Consider the following 16,698-nt stretch of genomic DNA (forward strand, 5'->3'; position numbering starts at 1 on the left):
GCACTAAAATCAAAACAAAGAAGACAAACAGAAATTTTTGCTAGATTCTACGAACATTGGCTTATGAAATATATAAAAAAGGTCACTTAAAAGGTTATTTTCCTAAGAATTAGATCAAATAAAAAATGTAAGATAGACGTTTATTCGACCAAATCCCTCAGCTATCAAATATGCTTATACACACTATCGTCGTTATGTTTTGGTATTAGCATGATTTAAGTCTTAACAGGTACAATGATTTATTATTTTTTATTTTGTAACAATGATATTATTAATCTGTACCTAACTAGTTTGTTCATTCGAATGTCAAATATCGGCGACGTAACTTCGCTTAAGAAAGGGCCAATTAGTATAAATTGAGTAAGTGGTAAATATTTGACATATAACAACAGTTAACGGAAAGTAAGTTTCTCCATCGCTTGGAAGTTCAAGGCTGCTTCACATTATTTACCAACCCTGACAATGAAACTATTAAATCTAACACAGCAATACAATGAGTACTTGATGTGTTTATTAATTTTATAATAAAAAAATATTAATTTTCAGTAAATGTGTTTTTATGAACTGCAATTATATTTTTATTGTTTATTTTCCTAAGTTTAGCTTTTTGATACTTCAGAAAAAATGTTTTGCGAAATAACTTCGACTTAACCTAATGAATATTTAAAGGGAAAAAAGCTGAGCAATTTACCTGGGATCTTTCATACACAGACCAAAGTGCTTGAGAAGGCATCAGAAGCGCCTAACCGTGTTAGCTAAATAAACAGTTTCACCAGTTTTGACAAACAAAAAAACTCTCAAATTAAAAATGAAAATTAATTTTTTGACCAACATCGCCGAATATTTCGACGTTAAACACAGTAATTAATTCAGTGCAAAAATTCAATTGCAACGAGGAAAACGCCAGAAAGGGATTTACAGCAACAATGATTAAAGGATAAATTAACATTTTCACGACATCTCTTTATGTAATTGAATTGAGGCAGTGAAGTTAATAGGTTGCTAATTCCACGAGATGACAATATCCTCTTTACAAAACGTAATAATGTTGATTGTACATAAACACAACATACCATCAAGTTCACCAGAGTGATGACAACACATTTCTATTTTGTTCATACTAAATACGTTATCATAATCGGATAGAAAGTGAATGTAAATGTTTCCAACAGTAAAACACATAATAATTAACATTAACAATTATTTAGAAAAATATTTTATATAAACAACAGAAATTGAAAAATGATATAAATTATTATAAAAGATAAAATCTACAATGTGTTGTTTATCTTTATTTTATCAAGTTAATTTGTTTATAAAAATTAATATTTGGTCATCTGAACAAAATTTACATAACATAATTTATAATCATACATTGCGGGGTATTTTAAAATTTTTAAACAATCTCTTATATTCATATAATGTAATACTCGCTGAAAAAATATCGCAACAACCTACATAAATCGGCGATAGTTCTTACTTATGAGAGGTATTAATTGATTATATTTACAGAAATGTGTGGTGATTAGTGACCGTTAATCGATAATTATTCAGAAATCGTGAGATGCGGTCTGGTGTGATGTAGGTTTTAGAAAAACATTTTCTTTATCGTGCCAACGTTTCGATCTTTATGGAGATCATCTTCAGGGCCTGGGATTTACAAACATTGTTTACATTTAACAAATAAATTTAGGATGTGGAAAAGGGAATTTTTACAATGCAAAATATATTTTCTATCTTCAATCAAAGTATTTCTACTCACTCAAAGTGTTTGTTTTCTGAGTAATTGTGCCATTCTTGCGTGTCGTGTTGAGAGTGCCCGTTAGATATTGCTGTTTTATAATTATATATGTTTTATTTTGAAGGGGTGGGGAAGGAAGTCGGTATAGAAAAGACATTTGTGTATAAGGCGTCGGCTTCTTTGAGGTGAAAAGAGCCGACGAAGGGAAAAAATAAGTTGATAATGGTTCGGCCAGATTATCCTTTCAGGATTATATAGAAAGGGATAAATAGGAAAAGGAAAGCTAAATTGTTGGACAATTAGACTATGTGAAAGATATTTGATGTGTGGAATGATATATGTATGTTATCTGTATTGAATTTGATTAATGATATTGGCGTAGCTGCGACTGAGTTTACACGTATCTGTTCTGTAATTGATGCTGTGTTTATCTCTGTTGATATAAACCATTTCTAAGAAATTACGTTTAGGTTTGTTTTGTTCTGTAATTAATGCTGTGTTTATCTCTGTTGATATAAACCATTTCTAAGAAATTACGTTTATGTTTGTTTTGTTCTGTATGTGATATTTTTGGATTTTTGAAGTCGAAATTGTGTCGATGTTCAAAATGGTGGGTAGCGAGTGCTGTAGGATTTTGCTTGGGTTTTTTGCAATCATAGATATGTTGTTTTACTCTCTTGTCCAGATATTGGGATGTAAGACTGATGTAAGTTGCCTGACAGTTTAAACAGTTGATCTTGTAGATTACTTCAGATTTATTTGTTATTGCTGTGGGATCTTTAATTTTGGAAAAAAGTGTGTGCATTGTTTTTCAGTTTTTGAAAGCTATTTTAAAGTTATCGGACGAGAGAAATGTGTTTAATTTATGTGATAGGCCTTGAATAAATGGCATGGAAATGTATGTTTGTTTGTTTGTATTTGATAGACTTAATGTAGTATTATTAATGTATTAATGTAGTCAATAGTGGATGATGTTAGTGTTGAGTTGTAGTTGTTGATTATTCTGTTAATGATGTGTTTAGGGTAGAGATTGTTATGGAAGATCAGTTTGTATATCTGTATGTTCTTGTGGTGAAATGATTCATGGCTCAGGGTAATCATTCTGTGAAGTAACCCTTTGGCTAAAGTATGGTAAAGTTGAGGTAGCGATCTGTGTTTCTTGGTTTTTGATACCAATCTGTGATTAATGTGCCATCTGGTTGTTTTATTACGAGCGTATCTAAAAATGGTATTTTTTTTTGTTTTCGATTGCATGAGTAAATTGTAGGCGTGGGTGAAAGCTATTAAATGTATCTAATGTAGTTTGAATTTGATCTGTGGGAACTGCTGTCAATATATCATCTACGTATTAAGTGAGGAAGGGTAATGTGAAAGGAAGTTGTGGTATGACTGTATTTAGTAGATGTGTCATGCTTATGTCTGCCAGTATCGGGCCTAGGTTGCTACCCATGGCTATACCAAATAGTTGTTTGTAAAATTGACTGTCGTATGTAAAGTATCCGTTAACACAGCAGTGTCGGATCATTGTTACGAACGTGTTCTTTGATAGAGTTGTGTGTACTGTTATGATGTGACATTTATCTTTAATGATGTTCAGTGTTGTGTCTATTGGGATGTTGGTAAACAATGATGAAACATCTAGGGATATGAAAGAGTAGTGTGAGGGGATGTGGATATTATTAATTTTGTTAATGAAATGAATCATTTACATTATATGTGTTATCTGTGATGTTGTTAAGTATGTTAGTTAGGTATTTTGTCATTTTATATGTGGGTGAGTTTACAAATGAAATTATGGGTCTTAGAGGGTGTTCGGGTTTGTGTGTTTTTACAGATCCATATAGTTTCGGAGGTGTTGGTGAGTTGTTTTGAAGTGATTTGTAGGTGTATGTGTCAATTTCTTTTCGATTAAGTGTTTCTTGGAGAATTTTGTTTGTCTGTTTGATGAGAGAAGGAGTAGGGTCTGATTTGATTATGCTGTACGTGTTTGTGTCTGTGATAATTTTGTAAATTTTTTCCTTGTACTCTTTTTTGCTGATTGCTACTGTTTGTTTGGTCTTATCAGCAGAAAGAATGAGTATGTCAGGATTATTTTTGAGAAAATTTTTGGTTTTGGTATATGTTTGTTGAGATAGGTTGTGTTGATTTGTAGTGAAGTGTTGTAAGTGATTTGTTATTGTGTTATTGCATTTTGATATTTATAGAAATAATTGATGTTCTTATATTTACAATAATATTACTTTTTTACGTGAAAGAGATTGGGCTTTACTCGTATCATATTTAAGCCCTGTTTACAAACAAAGCGTGTCCGAGTGAATCGAAGTCAAGATAGCTCATGGCGTATTGAGCCCAAGCTGGTTTGTTCAAATCCTGCTTGTGGCACTTGCTTTTTCATCTCAACCAAGACCGTAGATACAATGTATAATTAATTAAAATCACTGAATAAAGTTCTCTGCCCACTCTCGGAAAAGAGGTTGCGGGGCCATTCTTGAGTCGCTATAGTATAGTAGTAGTATATTTATTTATATTCGAGAACAGTTTATAGATTTTAACATTATACAAGCTGTAGAATACGTCAGAGGGTAAAGAGTTCACATGTTGACTAGTCACCTCAAAAAATTCTTGAAGACTATACAGAGCATTTTTAGAAGCCAATTTACAACCATTTTTTTAAGTCTTTTAGAGTGATGTTACATTATTAGGCAGAGAGTTATAAAATTTAATGCCGATGTTTTCATAACTTCTACTGAGTGTTGTCTTTGTACAGATCGGCAGTGCTAATTTATTTTTGTTTCTAATATTATAGTTATGTGCATTATTTACGGGTTCAACATATCTTACATTAAATTCACTAATTTCGTGGTCCGCTTGACCAATTAATACATGACAATTAATTAAGGTTTTTAGTTGAGATGAAAAAAAGTTCTGGACGACAAATGAAATGGCCTCCCGCTCGTGCCATTAACTTTTTTTCATCTCAACTAAAAACCATAATTAGTTGTAATGTATTAATTATTCAAGCGGACCACTAAATTAGTGAATTTAATGAATTAAATGAAGTACACTTCATTAAAGCTCTCCGAGGCCATTGCATTTGTCGTCGAGAATCCAATCCGATTACACGACATTTGAAAAATGGCAAAAAGGAGGGAAAATTCAAAAGGTGGGGTTGAGATAGGAAGTTGATGTCCGAGTGGATCGAAATCACGATAGCTCAAGTGGTAGAACAGCGGCGTATCTAGCCGAAGATCGTGGCTTCGAATCCCGCTTGTGCCATTAACTTTTTTTCATCTCAACTAAAAACCTTAATTAATTGTAATATCTTACATTTTTCATTATGTACATAAGATTTAAATATATGTACAAGTTTATCACAGTTAATATGTTGTTTACACTAAATGAAATTCTACAAGATTGACATTTTCCCATGTATACCATTATTCTTGGAATACATTTTTGGACTAAAAGTACACCTTTTATTTAGTCGGCAGTTTCCCCAAATTAGTAAACCATAGCACATGATACCTTGAAATAGTAAGAAGTAGATTACTCTCCTAACTTCAAGGGAGACTGTATCCCTGATCTGTAACATTAGGAAACAAACTGAAGACAACTTTTTGATTGTATCGTTTACATGTACATACCATGGCAGATGGTAATGAATCCACACACCTAAAACTTTTCATTTTTCAGTGTTTGGATATTTTTTACGATTTAGAGATAATGTCATGGCATTCGATTTTTGTGGATTCATTGTCATATATTTGCTTGTAAACCATTTAGTCATGTCGCACCGTGGAATTTGCTACAGAGACCACAAACGGCGAATCATCTACAAACTGGAACAAGGCAACATTATTTTCATGTTCTGGAGGTGATGATCATTTACAAACACAATAAACAGAAGCGGTCCAATTTGCAAACCCTGCGGCACTCCATGCTCAATTGTCTGACTCCCAGATGTCCTGTTTTTCCATTTCACGCATTGTTTACGGTATGAGAGGTGTGTTCTGCAATAATCAAGAGCTACTACTCGTACGCCATGTGCTACTAGTTTTCGAAAAAGGTTGAAATGGTTTAAAGTATTAAATGTTTTATTTACATCTGTGGTTACTAACCGAACTAAGTTTTTCTTTTCTAACTCCACATTTATATACTTAATCATGTTAGCCAACAGATCAGCATTACCTATACCATTTCGGAAAATTAAACTGATTTTGTATTAGAATTTCATTTACATTTAAAAAATGCAACAACCTATTATTGTATAAGAACATGAATATTTTTGACACAATTGGTACAAGTGTTATTGGTCTAAAGCTGCTAGGTTCGTTTAAGCTGCCAGTTGCCGCAACCTTTATGGACATCCATTACTTTACATTTTTTTAGGACATCCGGGAAGTAACCCTGAGGAAAGCACAGTTTGTGACATGGTAAGATGCGATTGTATGAACGGGTTCTGTTGGAATAGGCTTAGGGTGATGAGAGATATTATTATTTTTGTTTTTTTACGAGGGTTCGCAACAGCAGAGGTTATATCAACCCTCGGGGTGCCGGTGTTTTTGAAAAAAAAAACATTTGTATGTCGGGTTCGAATGCAGAGCCGCTGGATTCGAACCCTGGACCTTCACCTTAGAGTGATGAGCGCCGTGTCAACGCCTAAACCGTTGCGGCCACCTACGCCCCCTCGGGAGATATTATTGTAGAACTTGGTAAAATTTTGAGGAATTATATTTTGGATAAACTGGATTTTAAGGTCGCTGTGGAGGGTAGTATTGGTGACAGAACACTGAGAATTTATAATTGATCTGAGGACTTTATACCGAAAGGATTGGAGACTATATTGGAAGGACTAGCGGTACCCCGCAGTTCTACACCGTAGGTATGTCCAATTGGTTGTAGTAGAGTTTTGTAAATAGTAAGTTTGTGTTAGCTTAGATTGTCGTCTTGACAGATTCGTTAATAAAGTCATGATGATTTTTATTGAGTTCCTGATGTTACATTTTTAGCGATAAAATAGATTTGAAAGAACAACTAGAACGAACAAGACAGATTTAAAATATTGCGCTAATATTCAACCAAACTTGGTGACAAAGTAGGGAATCCTGTCCCCGGCCTGTTTTCAATGTAAATCGCTGGCGTAATTCCAAAATTGAACGGTTTTAATTTAAATAAGTATAAACATTTGAACATGTTCTTAATGATAACAAAATATCGTTAAAATATCTTGAATAAAGTATATTACATAAAATAGTCTGTATTTTTGTTACGTTCTGTGTGATTACTCGTTCATTCAACAACGCTGATTCAGGATCAGAAATATTTTTAATTTTATATAAATTTTTGAATTTATGTACGTAATATGTGTTAATTTAGTAGAACGAATGTAATTATTAGCTTGAATGTAGAGGCTCGTTCCCAATTACCACGAGAAATGTCGATTACACTGGGGTAGTTAAATGAAGTAGTGTGTGAATGTAATTTATTATGGTATGCTAACCAGACTAAAATATTGTTTCTTGTTCTGTTTTAGAACGTGTATTTCTGTTTGTTATTTGTGTTATTTTATAGTTAATTGACGGGGCCCTGAGGTACAGAGAGGCTTTCAATAGGATAAAGAAAAGGGTTACCGTCCTAATTGGTCTGATTATAACATGGCTGAAGAAACAGGAAAACGGCAGGATTAAAACGTGAGAAATACAAGGGAAAAAAAGCACAGAAAGAGGGGGCTGGCTACCAACGTAGTTTGAAGATCCAAAAACTTCCTCAAAAGAAAAACAGTTTATTAAAAAATATGAAAACAAATAAAGTAATTTTGTATTTTATAGCAATATTGTTTCTTAAATCTATAATTGAAATTTTCTGCTATAAAATGTAATGAAATATATACATATAAATATAATCATCAGAGTAGAAAAAAACTTAAATTTGAATATCTTAACATCTTTTCAAATAATTAATCTTTAAGTAAGGTATTGGTTGAGATAAAAAAAGTCAGTGTCACAAGCGGGATTCGAACCCACGACCTTCGGCTAAGAATCAAATAGATTACACGACATTTGAAAAAAGGCAAAAAGGATGGAAAATTCATAAGGTGGGGTTGAGATGGGAAGTTGGTGTCCCAGTGGATCGAAGTCACGATAGCTCAAGTGGTAGAGCAGCGGCGAGTTGAGCCGAAGGTCGTGGGTTCGAATCCCGCTCGTGACACTGACTTTTTTATCACTACCAATACTTTACCTACAGATTAATTAATTGAAAAGAATTTATTTGGTAAATCGGACTACGAAACCTGTTAATCTGATGATATAAGATTAAAATTAGTTAACGTGCCGCGAGTTCGTTTTTGAAATAATTTAGCGATTGTGTCATCCGTGAGATTTCCATCAATTCGATCGAAAAGGCCTTAACACCTGGAAACGGCAATGGTACGGTTAACTGTGTTATGATTTATCAATCCTTTGACATCTGCAGCCATTATACAGACAGATGCGCGGCTTGTCGCTAATTAGTCTCCTTGACTCGTTCGCTGTTACTGGAAACAATGATGTCTTTGATCTTCCGTTCCTGCTGGTCTTCTTAAAGAGAATATGATGTCAGTGCTACCTCTCGTAACCTGTTTCGGATCCCCTGAGCAGATATTGAACGCAAGTTGACGTTCTGAGGCTGGATTTAGTCTGACGAGCACTTAGGAATGGGTTTGCCTCCCTCGGAGAGCGATATTTCTATCATCCTTCATCTTTTATCCCTCCTCGGTGATCACAATTTACACGACAATATCGTGAATATCAGAGGTAAGATAAATAATAATAGTAATTTTAATTAATTATACTTTTAACATATCGTCTTGGCTGAGACGAAAAAGCAAGAGTCACTAAAAGGTGTTAAGTGTTGTTAAAAATGATTAATATGATCAGTTATGACTGTTACATACATCTATAGAATAATAGTAATAATACGTTTTATTTATTTAGAAATCGTGAGATGCGATCTGGTGTGATGTAGGTTTCAGAAAAACATTTTCTTTATCGTGCCAACGTTTCGATCTTGATTGAGATCATCTTCAGTACATTTTGGATGTGGAAAAGTGAATTTATACAATGCAAAATACGTTTTATTTACAATATATATAAAAATGTACAAAATTAACAAAATGTTTCATTTTATCTCAACTACATACACTCGGATAATAAGCTTGTGTTATTTACTAAGTGATATTGGAGGAAAAACGAAGAAAATGAGGAAGATCTTTTTCCGTCTTTAAGGAAACAAAATAAAAATAACGAAAACACTGTAAAGAATTACAAATATTATATTATTTCAAAAATAAATCTTAAATACTATAATGTTCGGAATTTACAAAATAATTGAAAACATTGTATTATTAGTAAAAACATTCTTACATATATTTTGTTGGTTACGAGAAGTGTACTTTAAAATAAGGAAAATAAGTTTATAAATTTAGAATGTGATGTTTTCCACATTTTCCAACTGACTTTTCTTTCATGACAATTTTCTTTTTAATCTCATTTTCCATACCTTGTCAATTACAATTTCCTTTTATATTTTAAAACGAACCATATTTACTGAGTTTTATTAGATTCATCCCCCCAAAATGTAAAAACTAAAATTCAATTTTAAGATTTATTATTTATTATATGAAGGGCGATGAACCCGTGAACCCGTCGCTATGTCTTTTCCAATTATTCTAGTCTGCCGGGTTATTGCTGCTTTTGTCAGACGCATTTTGGCAGTTCGCCATTCCAGTAATCGGTATATAAATTATGAATAGAAATTAGATTTTATTAAGCCTGAGAATCATCAATTTTGTTTGTTGTCTATTTAAATACACTTATTTTTATAACATGTTCATCAGTTTAAGTTTGAAATAATAGCTGATTGATCTTATGGTGCATGCTGTTTGCGTCAAACCGTTGGCAATTTGGTCCTACGGTAGGTAAACGTGAATTGCATGAATCCATTGAAATATTATGATGAAATCTACACGGCACTGGCTGATTTAGATGGTGAAATGCGTTTAGGAATTTGTACATCTTCAATGTTTCACTGTGCTATTCTGAGGATGATGATGAGTACGAGGACGATAAATATTTTGTCCTTGGCATCTTCAATGCACTGCAGAATTTTAGGGTACTTTTCCTAGTTCTATATTTCAGTTCAAATGACTCGATCCTTTAACTCGATCCTAAGTACTAGATCTATTCTTGACTGTCATTCTAGTTCGTTTTCACGGGTCTTCTTGGTATCATATGTTATATATCAATCGTGCGGTTGGTTCACACTTCAATATAATATGGGTGGCAGTTTCTTTCTCTTCACTGCATAACCTACAAATGGGGTCATTGTTAACTGTACCCATGTGGTGGAGGTGTTTTCTTAGATGGCAGAGACCGGTATAGAGCCTTATCACTCCCCTGAGTTTTACTCAGTCTATGTTATGCTATTCAAGAATTCTTTACCTATAATTTTACTAGGTCTGGCATCTCTAAAGTTTTGTCTACTTTTGCTTTTGTTTTGTGTGGACCCATTCTGAGATGAAAGAGTCTATGAATATTTTTTATCCCAATTATAGATTGTGGGTTTGTAATTAGTACTGAACATATTCCATTGGCTCTTTGTCTGCTTGTTTTTGTAACTGTTTTGTTACTGTAACCTCTTTTAAGTTCATTTATGGCCAAGCATTGATAACATCCATTTCAGCATGAATGATCGAGTTTCATCATTCATATTTACGGATTTAACAAATTATGCCTGACCCAGTATTACCTAAATTAGTTCTACTAGTCAAATTTCCTTGATTTCTTCTTCCTCTTTCGCCCTAGCCTCATACGAGGAGAAGGCAAAGAGTGTTGGGAACTGCATGGAGGCCCTGACGACGTTGAAGTCAGTGACATTAATGACTTGACCTTGACATTGGTCCTGGACATTCGGGGCATAGAGGCAACGAAAAGTTTGGCATGATAGCCAAAAAGGGGGCCAACATGAATTCTCTGGCCCAGAACTCTACTGCGGCTTAGCAGCCTGGCATAAAAGGGAATATATCTTAAAATGGATCCTTAATGAGCCAAACCACAGGTATAAGGCACGCGAAAAGATTCATAGAAGGACCATCCGCAAAACTTACAAAACAATTACTGGTAAGCAACCGCAACCGAACCAGAATTCTGGTTGGACTCATGACAGGGGACTGCCACATAAGAAAGCACATAGGAGTACAGGCAAAAGAAACACTGTGCAGATATTGCCAGGAAGAGGAGGAGACCGCAGAACACATTTTATGTTTTTGTGAAGGTCTATGCAGGTTCTTGCAACTAGGACAAGAAAAACCACGAGCAAGATCCTACACCAAGGGGACGTTGGCAAAGCTGTGGAGGCTGGTTAATAACCTGATAAATAACAGGGGAACACAATAGATATATTCAGGATGAGGTGCAGTAGGCCTTGTGGCCGCCTCTTTTATCCTTATCCCTATCCTCGCATTCTGTCAAATCGTGTTAGGATGTTGAAGAAGGTCTTTCCGGTTTCAAACGTTATTGTTTTCTTAGTTTCGTTTTATAGTGCATTTGGCCCGATATGAGAAATTTGCTTGAGCACGGCAGCGAGTATTTGGGTCCCCTGTTCCGATTATTGGAGGAAACAGGGTTTATAGCACTGATCATTTTTTGTGATAGCGTGTATTGAGAGTGAATGTACTTATTGGCATGAATGTGTAGTGTGAGAGGGCCGATGGCGGAATATTGAATACCTCATCTACCCTCAATTAAGTAAGTTATATGCGTAGAGGGTGATGGAGGAATATCGTTAACTCCACCACCCTAACTGAGTGAATGGTATGTAAATAGGAAAGAATAAGTGAGAGTATGTTTTTTCCAAAATTAAACTCAAATAAAATTCTATGCTATGCGGCATTTGAACCCAAAATGACGCTAGGGTGGCAATCTCAGTTAAGAAACCCTAATCACCCACCCATCGCTCTATTATATATCATTTGCTTGATAATTTCATACTAAATTCTTTAGAAGTTTTATTATACTCAACTATTTATGATTTATTTAATTATCAACTCATCAATGAAGATGTCTAAATGGCGAATACAAAAGCTACGAGATTCAGACACAGGATGCTAAACCGAATGAAAATTTAATTTTAACGAGAAAAAGTATACATTCAAAATTTGAACGAGAATCAATCATTTGTTGGTTGTGGCAGAAATTATTTGATCTTTCCTTGCCTTAGTATTACAAAACACTCTAACAGATCAAACAGATAACAAAATGGCAAACAAAGTCAGCAAAACCAGGCAGATTCTGATGGTAGAAAAAAGGGGTCAAGCTAATATTAGATTTTTTTTATAAATAATTTTACTCTGATATATTAAATGTGTTTTAACAATTAAATCAGTGTTTCTTTCCGAAAGATTCTAATTCATATTCTATGCTAAATCACAAATTCATTAGTTTGAAAATATTGAATTTCATTAAATTCCAATTGAATATAGATTAAGCTTGGTTTAAATAATAATCTACGGTTATCTATAGATTATGCGCTGTGATGAATTTTAATAAATATGACTAAGCCCCTGGTATGGGCTAAGGACAGTGCAGGGAGCAATCTAGTTTTATTTCTCTAAGTAGCCAATATTTTATCGGCATCGCAAAATGGAGTAATAAATCACTCCGAGGGAAAACTGGGTGCGCATCGATCATTGGCGCAACATTTCCTTGCTTTTGCTTGTTTACTCCATGCCCCCTCCGGTTATTGCCTTTTCTGACGTGGTTGTTATAAAGCGATGAAAACAAAGGTGTTTCTGCAATCTCGGATTGATTTGTGAGATCGTATAAAGTACCGGGGTAGAGGTGGAATATCGTGTAACGGTTTAACATGGCCCGCACTTTACCGAAAAACTTCACAAAGATTATGGATAAACAAATATTTGTTTCTAAATATCGTAAAATTTGTTTTTTTTAGATCTTTTTAAATTTATGAACAATAGAAATTAGAATGTAGATCCATTACATTTCGTGGTCCGATTGACCAAATGACATCTTTCAATTAATTAATCTTTATGTAAAGTATTGGTTCAGATAAAAAAGTCAGTGTCACGAGCGGGATTCGAACCCACGACCTTCGGCTAAATAAGCCGCTGCTCTACCACTTGAGGTATCGTGACTTCGATCCACTCTGACAACAACTTCCCACCACAACTCAAACTTTCACATTTTTCCTCCTTTTTGCCGTTTTTCAAGTGGATGGAAGTCACGATAGCTCAAGGGAAAGAGCAGCGGCGTATTTCGCCGAATGTCGTGGGTTCGAATCCCGCTCTTGACTCTGACTTTTTTTATCTCAACCAATACTCCACATAAAAATTAATTAATTGAAATATTAAATTCACTAATTTCGTGGTCCGCTTGACCAAGGAATATATTAAAATTAATTAAGGTTTTTTGTTGAGATAAAAAAGTCAATGGCACGAGCGGGATTCGAACCCACGATCTTCGGCTAAATACGCCGCTGCTCTACCACTTGAGGTATCGTGACCTCGATCCTCTCGGACGCTAACTTCCCATCTCAACCCCACCTTTTGAGTTTTCCCTCCTTTTTGCCAATTTTTCAAATGTCGTGTAATCGGAGTGGATTCTGGACGACAAATGAAATGGCCACGGAGAGCTTTAGTGAAGTATACTTCATTTTAAATCATTAAATTCGCTAATTTCGTGGTCCGGTTGACCAATTAATATATTACAATTAATTAAGGTATTCAGTTGAGATAAAATAGTCAATGGCACGAGTGTCTGAGTGTTCAGAGGAGGGAAAATTCAAAAGGTGGGGTTGAGATGGGAAATTAGTGTCCGAGTGGATCGAGGTCACGATAGCTCAAGTGGTAGAGCAGCGGCGTATCAAACCGAAGATCGTGGGTTCGAATCCCTCTCGTGCCATTGACTTTTTTATCTCAACTAAAAACCTTAATTAATTGTAATTGAAATATGTTACTTGGTCAATCAGACCACGAAATCTAATGGATTCAATATGTAAAAATGAAGTATATCTTCACTAAAGCTCCCCGTGGCTATTTCATTTGTCGCCGAGAATCGAATAGATTACACGACATTTAAAAAATGGCAAAAAGGAGGGAAAACTCAAAAGTTGGGTTGAGGTGGAAAGTTGGTGTCCGAGTGGATCTAAGTCGCAATAGCTCATGTGGTAGAGCAGCGGCGTATTTAGCCGAAGGTCGTGGGTTCGAATCCCGCTCGTGAGACTGACTTTTTTATCTCAGCCAATACTTTACATAAAGATTTAGAATGTAGAGTTTCATTGGATTGTATAGAGTTGTTAATTATTACTGTTTTTCAATTAAACGTCCATTCAATCGGTTTTAAGTTTCTTTTGTTAGCCTTTAAAATATCTAGTTTAAATGATAAACTAGCTCATGGGAAAAGATGAATAAGTTAAATCAAAATGAACATAGTAAATTGTCCGAATGAAAATGTACATGAGCCTTGTCTGATATTTTATTCCTTCGATGTCAGAACGGAATAAAAATAACCATGTTATCTAAGTAATTTATTCAAATCTTGAAAACCCTGTGAATTCTTTATCTTCAGCCAGAGCCATCAGAGTCGCGGACCCTACTTTGTATGCCAACTCGAATTCTCCCTCTACATAAACGCACTTTCTGGCCGCTTTTTCCCTCCTTTTTTCTTCTTTTTATTCGAGGCCTAAGTTGGGACGCCATTACAAAAGTGATTAGCACTGCCTTACAAAAAAAAAACCACTCCCACTTTTCCCAGCGCGACACAAGCCCACTTATTATTTAATCAACTATTTTATTCGCACTAACAGACTAAGGTTTTTTTTATTTCGATAATTTCGTAAAGGAAGAATCTCAGGTCTTCTTGAGAACGCTATACATTAGATATTAAACTAAAGAGCCATAGCCGGGAGGAACCTCTGCAATTACTTAGTTGAAGTATAAGAATTAATTATAAGGAGGGCCTGAGGCAAAGATTAAACGATGACAGTGAGAAGAACAAGGTCCTTAGTGAAAATCCTTGAAGCTTTCAATGATTAAATTTTCTAAACTTTCACATTAACTAAGAGAACCAGACCAGACATCCTGGAGTTGACAAAACGTTTAAACAGAAAAAAAAAGAAATGAAATATTACTGTGTGGGTGTTGGATATTGAGTGTTTTAACTATTTTTAAAGAATACAACTATCATTTTAATATTTAAATAATTTAAAATATTTATAATGCCTTATTTAAAATGCGTTTAAATCCTTCTTTTCGGCAAGCTACGTAAAGTTTTACCTTCGATAAATCAGTAATCAATAATTAAATGATTTTAATAATTAAACTCTGAAACTAAACCATTTATTACACAAAAAGAGAAAGTAGATGACCCATCTATATTCACATTACAATTAATTAAGGTTTTTAGTTGAGATGAAAAAAAGTTAATGGCACGAGAGGGATTCGAACCCACGACCTTCGGCTAGATACGCCGCTGCTCTACCACCTGAGCCATCGTGACCTCGATCCACTCGGACATCAACTCCCCATCTCAACCCTACCTTATGAGTTTTCCCTCCTTTTGCCACTCATAAGGTAGGGTTGAGATGGGGAGTTGATGTCCGAGTGGATCGAGGTCACGATGGCTCAGGTGGTAGAGCTGCGGCGTATCTAGCCGAAGGTCGTGGGTTCGAATCCCTCTCATGCCATTAACTTTTTTTTCATCTCAACTAAAAACCTTAATTAATTGTAATGTTTAATTGGTCAAGCGGACCACGAAATTAGTGAATATATTCACAATTTTCATCATGTCAAATCTTAAATTTCTAATTTAAATACAAAAATCTTTGTTATTTTAATTGTTTTTGTCTAGTTCATGAACGTATGTCCACTTATCTAATGCAATTTACTGTATAATTAAATAGTGTGAGTATATCATCCACTTTTTCCTTCTACTTCTATTGTTTCACTCTGACTTTTAGTGCATACGGCTCAATTGACAAATGACAATGACTGATCTCATTTAAATGTTTAAATTGTAACCGTCTCGAATTGCATAATCATATCGACAAATTGGTCAAAGGAATCAGTGAACAATATATGACAAATAAAAATAAAATTAATTAAAGTTAAATGTTTTATCGCAAATTACCTTTTTTAGAAAGAGTTGAAAGATTAAATGCCAGTTTCTGCATTATTATATAATAATAGAGTATACAATGGGAATAATAAAAGTAATATTTTGAACGCGACCCATGAAACAACTGTTAATTAGTCTAAACATTCCCTTCTATCACAATTAGTTCATTACATTTCACATATCAAAAGGCTAACATCTGAATACAGTATCTGTATGATGTACTGCATGTAAGACTTCTGGATATACAAAACAAAAATTTTAAAGCCGATGTAAATAAAACAATTCAAACCAACATTTGAGCAGTACGTTCTTTGTTTAAAAAATATTTATCATAGTAGATAAAAGTGGGTGTTTATATATGACTATAACATAAAGTAAAACTAGATGATCACAAGGGCCGCCTTTCTTCTTTTCGATTTATCATTACAGTCGAAAAATTGAGAGTATAACTTTGACGACTCAAATATCAAATTAAACTCTCTTTATGCTCTGTTCGCAGAATACTGTTATTTTTAATGCTTTTCGTTTTCCAGCTTGGAAAGAATAAAAATCTTATTTACTAATATTATCTCTATGAGTAAAACGAATGATACTATCTGACGCACCCTCAACCTACTTTGGCCAGTCTTCGTTAAGTAGAAACTTACTTCCTTATTGAATAAAAATAGCCCTCAGGTTGCAAAATATTCTTGACATGCCTGTCTTTATTGCCAAACATAATTATCTTGTCCGGTCGTGTCTGATCACCCTGATCTTTATATATATATATTATTTTTTTCTCATTTTATT

At 34.3% G+C, this 16,698-nt stretch overlaps 1 protein-coding gene and 1 non-coding gene across 4 annotated transcripts in view; both read left to right on the top strand.

The window, feature by feature from the left end:
* LOC106663794 (hemicentin-2) overlaps positions 1-16,698 on the top strand; it is a 653,163-nt gene that overhangs the window by 589,344 nt on the left and 47,121 nt on the right. The window lies entirely within an intron of this gene.
* Trnan-guu lies at positions 7,876-7,948 on the top strand. The gene has a single exon. It is a non-coding gene; the product is annotated as a tRNA-Asn (tRNA).

The sequence above is a fragment of the Cimex lectularius genome, unplaced genomic scaffold (assembly GCF_000648675.2).
Source record: "Cimex lectularius strain Harlan isolate CLEC.00 unplaced genomic scaffold, Clec_2.1 scaffold41, whole genome shotgun sequence".
Lineage (NCBI taxonomy): Eukaryota > Metazoa > Arthropoda > Insecta > Hemiptera > Cimicidae > Cimex > Cimex lectularius.